At 29.0% G+C, this 13,429-nt stretch overlaps 1 long non-coding RNA gene and 1 pseudogene across 1 annotated transcript; one reads left to right on the top strand and one right to left on the bottom strand.

Moving 5' to 3' along the window:
* Positions 1–2,873: 2,873 nt before the first annotated feature.
* LOC148771165 (uncharacterized) lies at positions 2,874–3,918 on the bottom strand. Its single transcript, XR_016031042.1, has 3 exons — positions 3,395–3,918; positions 3,209–3,308; positions 2,874–3,122 (listed from the first exon to the last, which is right to left on the bottom strand). It is a non-coding gene; the product is annotated as an uncharacterized LOC148771165 (long non-coding RNA).
* A 1,460-nt stretch (positions 3,919–5,378) lies between these two features.
* Positions 5,379–6,535, top strand: LOC148771164 (heat shock 70 kDa protein-like; annotated as a pseudogene).
* Positions 6,536–13,429: the final 6,894 nt, after the last annotated feature.

Raw genomic sequence — 13,429 nt, 5'->3', positions numbered from 1 at the left:
ATAATAATAATAATAATAATAATAATAATAATAATAATAATAATAATAATAATAATAATAATAATAATAATAATAATAATAATAATAATAATAATAATAATAATAATAATAATAATAATAATAATAATAATAATAATAATAATAATAATAATAATAATAATAATAATAATAATAATAATAATAATAATAATAATAATAATAATGGGCAATTTGCTATAGGTCCTCTTATAAGAGATTATATGTGTTAAAATCCATCTATTAAATTCTAATTTCCAGCAATTATTTTTATTTATAATTTGTCAAAAGTACCCCTATCAATATCCCTATCAATATACGGTAAAATAAATCTTCAAAATCAAATCCCCTATTTTCTCCCTTTTATACTGCAAATCCGAAAATTAGAATTGCAAAAATCAGGAAATCGATTTCTTCCATGTTTCTTCGAAACCAAAATCTCTCCACAAATTCTGAAGCCTTCCATAGGTTTGGGTGTCTGAGCGTTTGCAGTTTTACCAGGTCGTTTGCATTTTGCCTTCGTTCGAATTGTTGTTTCCCTATTTGCCTTCGTTTGGTTTGTTGTTTACAAATTGTTTGTTCTTCGGAAACAACGGCTCGTGTTTAGGGTTTGTTGTTTGAGCGTGTGAGTGTCTGAGCGTTTGCAGTTTTACCAGGTCTGAGCATTTTTCCTTCATTCCGTTTGCCTTCGTTCGATTTGATGTTTTCCAATTTGCCTTCGTTCCGTTTGCTGTTTACAAATTGTTTTTTTTTCGGAATCAACGGTTGGTGTTTAGGGTTTGTTGTTTGGAGTTCGTACGATGGCCAAAACACGATTAAGTCTTGGTAAGCAATGATCCTTTCTGTAAAATTTTATTTGCATGTTGGATTTTTAATTTTGATTTTTTTTCTTTCATTATTAATTTTGTATTTTGTTCCTATTTTGCTTTTGCATTTTGTTGTTTGCTATTTATTTCAAATATTTCAATAATAGTTTGAGAACCCCTTTTTTTGTGCCCCTTAACAGCAAAGGATGATGATGATTTCCAATCCCCGAAATCAGGTAAAAAAATTGAAGGGTTTGTTTATGTTTATTCTAAAACAAAACGTGAACTATTTGCTGTTTGCACATTTTACAATTTGTTGTTTGCACATTTTATTTTTCATTTGGGTAATCATTTAACTAAGGTGGATGTTTTGAGTTAGGTGTTTGCAATTTGTTATTAACTGTGGTTTGCACTTTAGACATGAATATTTGTCTTTTGTTATTTAAGTTTAGTGTGTCTATTGTGACGTTTACATTTTATATTTGTGGTACTTATCATGTTGGTTTTTTGCAATATTTTTTTGTAGTTTGGTGTTTGCAGTCTGTTATACAATGTTTGTACATTTAAATTGTAGTTAACATTTGCATACCGTATATTTGTACGTACATTTAGATATTTTCTCATATTTGCCACGTTGATTTATTTTTGATTCGAAATGGTTGGTTATTATGGCATAAGCAGATAATGGACTCTTGTGCGTACCTTTTGATGAAACAACAAGATGAAGAGCATTTTGCAAGCGACGTAGACCCCACACGTATGGGGAATAGTCTGATATTCCCCAGCTTGCTTCTGGTATATATAATCTAATCTTGTTTATAAGTCTTAAACACAAAATTGGTAATGTAAGTAATATCTTATGTTTTTTCAGGGAGTTATACGAAAAAATATGAAACCAACTCAAATGGTACAACACTTCATGACGGGAAAGGATGTGATCAATTTCCGTTACTTACTTTTCCCGTTAAATTCAGGTGAAGGTCCCATGAACATAATACCCCACTGGACTCTACTTGTTTATGATAGGATTAACTGCTCGTGGGAGCATTTCAACTCCTCATTGCCTAGAAGAATGGACGGAAAATAAGATCCATTCTTGGTTGATGCCAAATAAATGAAGAGTTTCATGCAGATTGCAAATGGGGAGATGAAATTTGGTATTAAGTCAAAGGCCTAATTAGTTTCCGTTTTGACATCACCACAGCAAAAGCCTGATTCAGTTGACTGCGGGATGTTCGTCCTTTATATCGCACGACAATTTTGTCGCCAACAACCCTTAGACATTAAAGATGCAGAAAATGGGGTATATGCATTACGAAGTGACTTTGTTCATCAATTCTTAAACGATGAACACACTGTGAAGTTAGATTAGCGCATAATGATCAAATTTTAGAAACTACCTTGAACTCTTGCTATTTTGGATATTTAGTTTTGTTGCATTTTGATACAATTATAATTTTGCAGTTGGTAAAACATCCTTGTATTATCCTATAATTTGACGTACTCTACTAGTTGTTGCTATTTTGGTACCTGAATTTAGTTGACGTACTTTTCTCGTTGTTTATGTTACTTTTTTTATGTTTGCAATTTGAATTTTCGCTAATTACTAAGTAGGACAGTTTAAAAAATAAGACAATTACTAGTTTTACACGTTTGCTCCTTAAAGTATAATATTATGCGCTGTGTTTTACACATATTGTTTGCTAACTAGTGCAACGAGCGATGTAATGAACCAAACAAAGTCGGCAGTTTCACTGAACGCTGTAAAAGTTTATAGTTTGTTATTTGCTATTTGTTGTTTGTTGTTTACAACATAAAAGATGGAGGTATGTATTTGTTGAATAACTTCGTGTTTGTTGTCCGTAGCAAATTTACCATTTGCTAAATGGTAAAAAATGAACATAAGCTAATCAAAACATGAACATAAGCTAATCAAAATTTACCATTTGCTAAATTGTTCATTTCATTATAAATGGTAAAACATCAACATAAGCTAATAAAAAATAAACAAAAAAAAAAAAAAATTCAAAACTAGAAGCTTGAAAATGATAGCACAAGTTCTTAAATGAAACATAAAAAGCATAACCAAAAAGCATCACCCCTAAGTATACATCGGATTTGTACAAGACTTCTTGTTGTGTTTACCGAGTTCTTTACATCTCCCGCATCTTATTTTCCTCTTTATCTTCTCGCCAATAGACGGTATCCTCTTCTTCTTTGGTCTACCATGACGTGTTTTAAATTCAGGAGGGCAAACACAATACATCATACCTGAACACCAATTTTGTGGAGAACGATAAACTGCAAACAATATTGAACGAAAATTAAGTTGTAAAAACGACAATTAATAAATCGAAAATTCAAAACAACAAACATCAATTGACAACCCTTTGCGTATAATTCAATTTCATGTTGATTGCATCTGACACTTTCTTCATCGATACCAATACATCATACCTGAACACCAATTTTGTGGAGAACGATAAACTGCAAACAATATTGAACGAAAATTAAGTTGTAAAAACGACAATTAATAAATCGAAAATTCAAAACAACAAACATCAATTGACAACCCTTTGCGTATAATTCAATTTCATGTTGATTGCATCCGACACTTTCTTCACCGATACCAATACATCATACCTGAACACCAATTTTGTGGAGAACGATAAACTGCAAACAATATTGAACGAAAATTAAGTTGTAAAAACGACGATTAATAAATCGAAAATTCAAAACAACAAACATCAATCGACAAACCTTTGCGTATAATTCAATTTCATGTTGATTACAGGCCAAAAAAAGGATTCACTAATTATCAACACCGACTCTCGCGTTTAATTGTAATACGATCGTATTGGTTTCTCGAACTCTTCATGATGATCTCATATTTCACTTGAATCGACTAAGATCTGTTTTCCAAGCGTCTCACACGATACTCTGCATTCAATCGTGATTAGTGGGATTTGATTTCCCAACTTTACGTAAATAACTGAATCCCCTAAAATATGTTTATTCAATAAGGGTACTTATGTCTATATATTCCTTTTATTATTTAATTTTTATTATTTTTTTATGTGAAAGGACCTAGGCCTATATTCATCTAGCAACTAGGACTTCTACCTATATAAGTCCAAAATAAGGGGTGTCTAGCAAATTTCCCATAATAATAATAATAATAATAATAATAATAATAATAATAATAATAATAATAATAATAATAATAATAATAATAATAATAATAATAATAATAATAATAATAATAATAATAATAATAATAATAATAATAATAATAATAATAATAATAATAATAATAATAATAATAATAATAATAATAATAATAATAATAATAATAATAATAATAATAATAATAATAATAATAATAATAATAATAATAATAATAATAATAATAATAATAATAATAATAATAATAATAATAATAATAATAATAATAATAATAATAATAATAATAATAATAATAATAATAATAATAATAATAATAATAATAATAATAATAATAATAATAATAATAATAATAATAATAATAATAATAATAATAATAATAATAATAATAATAATAATAATAATAATAATAATAATAATAATAATAATAATAATAATAATAATAATAATAATAATAATAATAATAATAATAATAATAATAATAATAATAATAATAATAATAATAATAATAATAATAATAATAATAATAATAATAATAATAATAATAATAATAATAATAATAATAATAATAATAATAATAATAATAATAATAATAATAATAATAATAATAATAATAATAATAATAATAATAATAATAATAATAATAATAATAATAATAATAATAATAATAATAATAATAATAATAATAATAATAATAATAATAATAATAATAATAATAATAATAATAATAATAATAATAATAATAATAATAATAATAATAATAATAATAATAATAATAATAATAATAATAATAATAATAATAATAATAATAATAATAATAATAATAATAATAATAATAATAATAATAATAATAATAATAATAATAATAATAATAATAATAATAATAATAATAATAATAATAATAATAATAATAATAATAATAATAATAATAATAATAATAATAATAATAATAATAATAATAATAATAATAATAATAATAATAATAATAATAATAATAATAATAATAATAATAATAATAATAATAATAATAATAATAATAATAATAATAATAATAATAATAATAATAATAATAATAATAATAATAATAATAATAATAATAATAATAATAATAATAATAATAATAATAATAATAATAATAATAATAATAATAATAATAATAATAATAATAATAATAATAATAATAATAATAATAATAATAATAATAATAATAATAATAATAATAATAATAATAATAATAATAATAATAATAATAATAATAATAATAATAATAATAATAATAATAATAATAATAATAATAATAATAATAATAATAATAATAATAATAATAATAATAATAAGAGTAAAAAGCAGTTTACCCCCTAAATTAAAGCCCGTTTTGCACTTTGCCCCCCAAACAAAAAAAATTTGCACGTTTTTACCTGAACTCGTTAATTCGTTGCACGATGCCACCTGAACTCAATTTTCCGGCAATTTTGACCGAAAAGTTAAAACATGTGACTTGCACGTGACATTTGCAGGGGTATATTCGTCCATTCACTTACATGCTATATATTAAATATAAATTAATCTTTAAAAAACAAAAAAAAAAAAGGGAAAAACAAAACAAAATTACCAAAACCACAATCAGACGTCACATTCGAGGATATGACCTCAAGCTTCAAAGTCTCACCGGAATCTCGCCTGCGACAAGCAACGAAAGACGCTGGTGGAATCGCCGGCCTCAACGTCCTCCGTATCATCAACGAACCCACCGCCGCCGCCATTGCCTACGGCCTGGACAAGAAAAGCTCCGGATCCGGCGAGGAGAACATCCTCGTCTTCGATTTAGGCGGCGGCACTTTCGACGTTTCATTACTCACCATAGAAGAAGGCATGAAGGCATATAATTCGAAGTGAAAGCCACCGCCGGCGACACTCACCTCGGCGGCGAAGACTTTGACAACCGCCTGGTCAACCACTTCGTCTCCGAATTCCGGCGAAAGAACAAAAGGGACATAAGCGGGAACGCCAGAGCTCTAAGGAGACTCAGAACCGCCTGCGAAAGAGAGAAAAGAACCCTCTCCTCCACCACGCAAACGACAGTCGAAGTCGATTCGTTATTCGAAGGGATCGATTTCTACGCCACCATTACTAGAGCGAGATTCGAAGAACTATGTATGGACATGTTCGTGAGGTGTATGGAGCCCGTCGAAAAGTGCTTACGGGATAAGAAAATCCATAAATCTACGGTGCACGAGGTGGTTCTCGTCGGCGGCTCCACCCGAATCCCGAAAGTCCAGCAGCTGCTGCAAGACTGCTTCAATGGTGGTGCCATGGTGGTCTACGGGATGAGTGGATGACAACTCATTTTTGTTCTTTTTCCTTTTTATTTATTTATTATTATTATTACTATTATTTTGTTTTAAATATTAAAATATATAATGTAAGGGAAATGACCAATTTGCCCCTGCAAATCTCATGTGCAATACACGTGTAGTCATATTTCCGTCAAAATTGCCGGAATATTCCTTTTAGGTGGCATCGTGCAATGAATTAAGGAGTTCAGGTAAAAACGTGCAAATTTTTTTTGTTTGGGGGGCAAAGTGCAAAACGGGCTTTAATTTAGGGGGTAAACTGCTTTTTACTCTAATAATAATAATAATAATAATAATAATAATAATAATAATAATAATAATAATAATAATAATAATAATAATAATAATAATAATAATAATAATAATAATAATAATAATAATAATAATAATAATAATAAGGGACTAAGGTTGTTGGATGAGTCTAGCGACGAACTATCTGGAGTTAATTCAGATTCCGATATTTTTGAAGTTCGGAATTCCAAAAATCTTGATAGCCGGGTTGCAAGAGGGCGAAATTTGGAGTCCAAGAGTACCATTTTTTCGAAATTCGGAGTTGTGAGGGAGAAGTTATGTGCGAAACAGTGTAAAAGTGCGTTGTTCGAGGAAAAAATCAGGTCTGGCGGCTCGGGCATGGAATTTGGCGTCGAAAAGACGGTTGTGACGTCAGCCCTAGGTGGCATGACGTCACTGGGCTTCGAGAAGCGTGTCCAATGGGGGCTTAGCTGGTTGACTCGTCGGACTGGGCGAGTCAGGTGGCCGAGTCGACTCGGGCAGGCGGGTAGCTCAGTCAGCTTGGTCGGGCGAGTGAATCAACTCGGTCAGAAGAATCGTACGGGTCAACTCGGTCGGACGAGTCAACTCGGGTGGTAGTGGAACATGATGTCAGCGTGACGTCACGACGTAAGGGGGCAGAGAGGGCCGCGCGCGCGTGGGAAAGGGCCGTGAGAGGCGCGTGGGGCGCGTGGAACCTACTGCTGGGGGCTGCTCCGCGCGTGGGAGCGCGTCCGGGTGCTCGGCGGCGCGTGGGGGCGTGTGTAGGAGCGTTCCAAGCCCGTTTTTTTCCGCCGAACGTCGTGTTTCTGCTGCCAACGACGATGTGGGTTCGGGGTTTTGTTCCGTGGAGTTATAGTCTAGTGATCCTGAGACTTGGGCGTGGTCTCGACGTATTAATGTGTTTGGGACGAACCGAAATCTAAAAAATTTTGTGCGCCGTGAGTCAAAGAAAAGACTTGAAACCGAGGTTGATGAGAGCTTCTTGATTGATGAGGAGGAAGGACCAGTCGACCTTTATGGCGGTAGTTCTCCTGGGGAAAATTCAGAAATATTTTCCGAATTAAACTTTGATTCTTCCTTTAGAGTCGGTCAACTTTCCGAGATTTTCGATCATCTACGTGTCGATCGTGCTATAGAGATATTGGTTCCGGGTGAGGGAGGAAGATGTTACGCACATCCTGATGGCTACTTTACGGCCTACCTTGCTTCATTTTCGGTGGGATTTACTTTGCCACCCGACCCAGTTCTTGTTCAAATTTGTCGCGATGTCAAGGTAAGCCTTAGCCAATTAACGCCGAACGCATTTCTCTACTTCAAAGGATTTTGCCATCGCGTCGAGTCTGAGGGTTTTCCAATTTCGGCGAATTTGTTTCACTCTATGTTTCTTATGAAGCGGCTTAGGGACAAAGCTCCTAATTTTCATTTTCATCCTCGACTTCATTTATAGGTGAATGAGTAGGTGGAACTTTTGTAGAAATCCGATGTGGGACAATATGTTGTCATTTTAAGGGTAAAATATATGCTAATTGAGTTTTCACACACAATTAGATAAAATAGAGTAATTTCGGGCAAATCCTAATTAGGTTATGGGCCTAATTATGATTACCCATAATAATAATAATAATAATAATAATAATAATAATAATAATAATAATAATAATAATAATAATAATAATAATAATAATAATAATAATAATAATAATAATAATAATAATAATAATAATAATAATAATAATAATAATAATAATAATAATAATAATAATAATAATAATAATAATAATAATAATAATAATAATAATAATAATAATAATAATAATAATAATAATAATAATAATAATAATAATAATAATAATAATAATAATAATAATAATAATAATAATAAAAAGAAAGAAAATCAAACAAAATAAAATAAAGGGCAAATTACCAAAACCCCCCTGAGGTAAGGCTGAATAACGAAAATCCCCCCCATGTTTGCGTAATTACGAAAATCCCCCTGAGGTATGTTGTCATCTTACAAATTCCCCCTACGGTGTTACTTCTGACGGAATCTTTTTGATTCCATGGAATATTCCTCCGAAAATGACATTCTTGCCCTTGAGGGGTAATTGTAAGCATATTAATTACTTAGGGGGTAAATTGTAATGTATTTAAAAAATGTAGTTATTTTAATTTTAAAACTATAATGTATTTCTTCATTTTATAATTATTAAAAAGATAAAATGTATATAAAATAATTAAAGATAACATTAAAAGTTTTTATTTCTTTTTTAATTTTTTTATATATTTTTTTATTCAATAAAATCGAGGTTACGTATTTTTGAAATACTCTCGTATTTCTTATTTTATGCTACAAATATTTTTAATAGTTTTTTAATATTATGGTAATTGTCAATGTTTTATTATATTTTTTCGTCAAAAGTAACACCGTAGGGGGGCTTATAATACTTAAAAAACGTAGTTATTTTAATTTTAAAACTATAACGTATTTCTTCATTTTATAATTATTAAAAATATACAAAAAGAATATATAAAATAATTAAACATATCTTGTAACATAATTTTTTTTACTTGTTTTGTATTTTTTTTTATATATTTTATATTTTTTTATTCAATCAAAACGAGTTTACATATTTTTGAAATATTCTCGTATTTCTTATTTTACGGTAAAAATATTTTTAATAATTTTTAATATTTGTTTAATTATATTTCAATTTTAAACAAACGAAATGTAAAAAGTATATATTAAATACAAATAAATCATAATATTCCATTGAGGGGGATTTTCGTAATTACGCCTTACCTCAGGGGGGTTTTCGTAATTTTTCTTTTTTCTTTTATTTTTTACATATTTAACAGAAGGGTATAATAGACTTTTCACGTTTTCTGTTAAAAAAAATTGGTCAACCGTTAGTCAAGGGGGATTTTCGTAATTACGCAAACATGGGGGGGATTTTCGTTATTCAGCCTTACCTCAGGGGGGTTTTGGTAATTTGCCCTAAAATAAAAACTGAATATACACGATCTTCAACTGCATCACACGATTCGTAACCTCTCTCAAAATTCCAATTTAAGTAGACGAATCTACCAACGCCCCGTTTTGGCCTCTTTGACGTTGTCTGTTTCGGTACACCATGGCTATGATGTCTCCGATCTTCCGCTTTCTCATGCAAGGTTGTAATTTATTGCATATTATTTATCTAATATAGGTGTATGTGTTTATGCCTCGCAATTACTGGATTGTTTTGTTCTATTTTTTGTTGGATTATTTTGCAGAAAATAGAAAATTGTGTGTTACATGGATAATTAATTAGATATATGCTGCAGTTTTGTTTTTTCATTCAGATTTTTTTCACAACTTAGAACTCCATTTATTTTGACGTTTGAGAGACAATCGGAGTGTACAATGTCCAAATTCGACCATCATTGGAGTCTGTCCATTCAAGTGTGTACCCTCCGATTATTACTACGGCTTGACTATCTATGGCCAGCAGTGGAATGCTTGAAAAAAAAAAACAATGGATTGCTTGAGAAGGAGAATTCTTACATAATTACTTAAAAAAATGCTAACGAGTAGGCAAAGCGATTGGAAATAAGGTGCATTAGTGTGTGTGTGTGTGAGTAGATACAGTTATTGACCTAAAAATCCAAGTTGTAATTAATATGTATAAAATGTGTAAATTTTCAATGCTTACGGGTATTCTGCTCCAAATTTATAGCATCTATATTTTGAGATTCAGAAAGCAGATTACCATATATATGGATTTGAGAGATTAAAAATGAGCCAGAATGAAGCAAACTTATGATGTATGTATGTGGTTTAAACTTAAGGGATTTGATTGAAGCAGGGTCGGTCCAACGAATTTGGGGGCCCAAAGCAAGTTTTGAAAAAAATCGTACATTTTTTTTTTCGACAATATTATATTGAACTTTTCCCCTCAACCGCGAAGATTAAAAAATGAACCCTTCCATCACTAGTTTCATTCTACAAGTGTTTATTAAACTATCAAAACAAAAGTAATATATTAAATAAGGGTAAATTACAAAAAAACCCCTCTTGTTTGGATAATTACATCTACCCCCCTCAACTATGATTTTTTCTTACACCTCCACCCTTATGGTGCCAAATTCAACATAATCATCTAGATTCCGTAAAATGTGCTCTAGTTTGTACTCGTTTTGTGTAAAAATACAGTTTCCGATGCACCACAAACTGATATATACAAGCTAAAAATCACATATTATGATCATCTTGCTTCATAATGTAGAGTTTGAATGGGATAAAACGGGTACAAAAGTGATAATATTCTATATAATCTCGAAGATTCCACTAAATTTGAGTTGAGGGGGTGGTTGTAATTATCCAAACAAGAGGGGTGTTTTTGTAATTTGACCATACCTCAGGGGGGTGTTTGTAATTTACCCATTAAATAATAAACTAAATTGAGCAAAAAAGCAAAAAATAGTAGACTATGAGTAATTTCGATAAATCAAAAGAACCTATTTCGTGCATAAATTATTACATCAGTAGAGGAGGGTTAACCTTCACTTAAGTATTGTTTAATTGTATAATAGGTTTTTTCAATTGTTTAAGTTGTTTGCTAATATATTGTTTAATTGTTTAAGTTGTTCGCTAATTTTGTTTAATTGTATGATAGGTTTTTAATTGTTTTAAGTTATTTGCTGGCATCGTTTGTATCACATGTGAATACAATTTTATTATTTTTAATTGTTGTTTGGATTTTGGAACTTTGGGCCTCCAAAAATTAAATACGAAAATATTAAATATTGGAAACATTGTATTCCGTTTATTGGAGAAAAATTCGACAAAGATCTATGAATCATCATAAATGATTTTTTTTAATAATCCGTATTGTAACGGCTTGATTTAGTTTCATGATTTACATCTCAAACCTTAGAATGTTTTTATTTATTATTTTTTTAATTGATAATCCGTATTGTAACGGCTTGATTTAGTTTAATAATCCGTATTTTAATAATCCGTATTGTAACGGCTTGATTTAGTTTCATGATTTACTTCTCAAACTTGTAGAATGTTTTTATTTATTATTTTTTTAATTGATATAAATTTATAGTTTTTCTTTTATCAAAAATTATAAATTAAATAAAAATCTTTACTAATAAAGAAATTATATGAAACTTTTATAACCCGTAAAATGAAACTACATTTGATTTAGTATGTCTTCTTATGAAAAAATATATGATAAGATCGATGATACTTTCATAAATGATATGCAAGTGACAAAACAAATTGTATGATGTTATAAAAAACAAACATTGAAAATTTTGGTATTAATATGTCTATTTTGAATATTATATCATATATTGTTTGGGGTTTATTGCATCTACACCACCCATGTGTTTACTCTAATTGTTAAAAAAATCCCTGTGTTATAAATATTATAAAAAAAACCTCCATGATTCAATTTATTAAGCAATCTACCCCTTAAAACATACTATTCACGAGTTTGTGAGCTAAAAAAATGCATAAGAGTTTTGGTTTCTTATATTTATAACACAAGAAGTTTTTACCAATTCAGTATAACATAGGGTCATTAAATTCAATATAAAATATTCAACACGCTTTGTTAGTTGGCATGACTTGTAGCTATTGATTGATTATTAAAAAAATTAGATCATTTGTTAAGTGTGCTCACAAGATTAGAGTTCACTTTCTAAGCAAATTAGATCCTTAAATGAGAGCTCAAGTGAGCTCTTTAAGTTTGGTTCTCTATTCCTTTTAACATATAACTTTTAGTAAAATAAAACATATGAGTACCGACCTTTCAAAAACCTCACTCACATAATTAGGGTACTCAACAAGCGGATAAATCGTAATGGTTGAAGAAATTGTTTTCATATTTAAAGTTATTGCTTCGTAATTCCGTGCGTTCATAATAATTTTAATTGCTTTACATAACATATTTTAATGTGGATAATTTTTTTTTTAAAATATAAAATTCGTTACGGTAAATATTATTTTGTTGGTAAAGGACCTTCAAAAACAAGTTCCATTATTTGAAGTTATCTTTAACATTGTTTGTAAATTAATTTAAACTAATTAAAATCTAGCTAATTGATAAATATATATATAAATATATATATATATATATATATATATATATATATATATATATATATATATATATATATATATATATATATATGAAAAGTATCAAAATTAAATTAGATGGAAATGTAGTGATTAAATTGTTATCCAAAATCTTGGACTATGAAGTATGAACCACATTTAGGGGTGGAAATCGGACATAATGGATCAGAAAAAGCTTTTTCGAAAAATTTCTATATTTTATCGGAAGTTAAAATATGTTACAATTTTCGTTCAATAAAAATTAATATTCAAAAATCCATTCTGATTTCAAAATGCCTCAGATCACCATAATTTTGGAAATTTCAGAAATCGCATTAGTTTATAATCTCTTAATCCAGGTTCGGACATAACGAGAATTTTCACAATGTTTTCACTCTTTTTCGAAATTTTCTAGCGAAACGCATGAAAATCCAAAATAGAATTCAATAAAATGCAATAAATAAAACCACATGTAGAAATAATATGCAACACAGAAGGGTTGTAAATCGGACGGAATGGATCGAAAATGACTATTACCGAAAAAATTCCAATGTATTTCGGAAGTAAAAAATAGGTTCCAATTTTCTTTCCAAAACAATCGGAATGCAAAATTTCAGTCCGATTTCGAAATGCCTCGGAATCGGCAGAATTTCGGAAATTTTGGAATTGCATTAGTTTATAATCTCTTG

This window comes from Erythranthe guttata, chromosome 4 (assembly GCF_056151865.1).
Source record: "Erythranthe guttata isolate IM_541 chromosome 4, IM_541, whole genome shotgun sequence".
Lineage (NCBI taxonomy): Eukaryota > Viridiplantae > Streptophyta > Magnoliopsida > Lamiales > Phrymaceae > Erythranthe > Erythranthe guttata.
Note: the sequence above shows the minus strand (reverse complement) of the source record. Positions and strands in the feature narration are given on the sequence as shown.